Genomic DNA, 890 nt, shown 5'->3' with positions numbered 1-890 from the left:
GCTCTGAAAGCTGGATTGTGAGCCAGGAGGTCTAGACCAGCTAAGGGGTTGAGAAGCACTCCAGAAGATGCGAGACTGCTTTTTTGCAACCTCTCGGCTGTTACCCTTTTAAATGTCAGCGTTCGAGGCTGTAGGGGTAGCACGAGGCATCGAAACGGAACAGTCGGATTGGCCGCATGTCTCAGTTCTAGACGCACCTCTCCACCGAAAGGCCGTTCTGACTGGCAGGGGGAGAAAGTAAACAGAGTTGAATCACCCTCCCCACTGGCCAATTGGAGGGGGTTTGGATTGTGACGTGATGGGATTCTGCGAAATTGTTACTGAGCGAGAGAATGCCGGAACGGTGCGGACCGGCAAGAGCAGGGTCTCAGAAGCCGTCAGTGGACTGGGGGAAAAGTGTCTCTTAGACCTGGAGCTAGGTCCGGCCCTTGCCACCCGCATCCAGGTGGTCGGGTGAATGTCCTGGGGCTTTGGCTCGACGGAGAGGCGGCTGAGGGCGTGTACCTCTCTTGCAGTTTCCTCTCTCAGCGCCTCGGGGGCGTTTTTGGTCGAATAAACTTGCGACCGCCACGTGTGGCACCTTTCCAAGGGAGCCGGCTCAGAGCGGCCGGCGCGCCCGTCGGGGGTATAGCGCCCGGCGCGGGGCACCATCGGCGGCGAGAGGCGGCGGCGCAGCGAAGCCCGGGGCCGTGGATGCTGCGTGCGGAGGCGCTGCCGGTTACGTAAAGATGAGGGGCTGAGGTCGCCTCGGCGCTCCTGCGAGTCGGAAGCGCCCCGCGCCCCCGCCCCCTTGGCCACCGCGCAGCGCCGCGCTCATCGTCCGAGGCCAGGGCACAGCGAGCCGAACCTCTGCAGCCACCACCAAGTTTGGCCGCGTCGCCGGGGCTGCT

Source organism: Phacochoerus africanus, chromosome 2, assembly GCF_016906955.1.
Source record: "Phacochoerus africanus isolate WHEZ1 chromosome 2, ROS_Pafr_v1, whole genome shotgun sequence".
NCBI lineage: Eukaryota > Metazoa > Chordata > Mammalia > Artiodactyla > Suidae > Phacochoerus > Phacochoerus africanus.
Note: the sequence above shows the minus strand (reverse complement) of the source record.